The 492-nt window shown below is 72.6% G+C and overlaps 1 protein-coding gene across 1 annotated transcript in view; it reads right to left on the reverse strand.

Moving 5' to 3' along the window:
- Positions 1-492, reverse strand: part of GNB1 (G protein subunit beta 1) — a 65,377-nt gene extending 64,885 nt beyond the window's left edge. Inside the window, exon 1 of the mRNA XM_006903910.3 lies at positions 343-492. The gene's annotated coding sequence lies outside the window, so the exon portion shown is untranslated. The remainder of the gene's footprint in view (positions 1-342) is intronic.

The following is a 492-nucleotide window of genomic DNA, read 5'->3' on the forward strand; positions in this document are numbered from 1 at the left end:
TCCGCGCGCGTGCGCGAGCCGCTTAAAGGAGCCGCGCCGCTGCCGCGAGGAGCCCCCAGGCCTAGTCCGCCGCTCGTGCGCGCGGAGCTCAGCTCCCCAGGAGCCGGCCTGGGCTTCGCGCTGCCATGGGCCTGTCCACTGCCACGGGCCTGTCCACTGCCACCGACTCGGTTCTCAGCCAGGCAGACGTGGATGGAGGCCGCAGGGCGGTAGCCAGGTCCGTCCCCGCCCCGCGCATGCATCCCGCACCCCGCAAATGCACTCTGCATCCTGCACTTGGCACCCTGTACGCTCGACCCACGCACACACACCGGCACACGCCCACGCCCAGCCCCGGCTGACCCTCAGGCCTGTGGGTTCCTCGTTGCTGGCGGATTCCTCCGTCTAAGGCAGCGGCCCAGTGGGGCCCGCGCTGGACGTGGTCGGCCTCCAGGGCGCGCCTCTTCTGCCTGTCCGCGGGGTAGACGCCCCCTGCTCCCCGCCCAGCAGACC

The sequence above is a fragment of the Pteropus alecto genome, unplaced genomic scaffold, assembly GCF_000325575.1.
Source record: "Pteropus alecto unplaced genomic scaffold, ASM32557v1 scaffold700, whole genome shotgun sequence".
Lineage (NCBI taxonomy): Eukaryota > Metazoa > Chordata > Mammalia > Chiroptera > Pteropodidae > Pteropus > Pteropus alecto.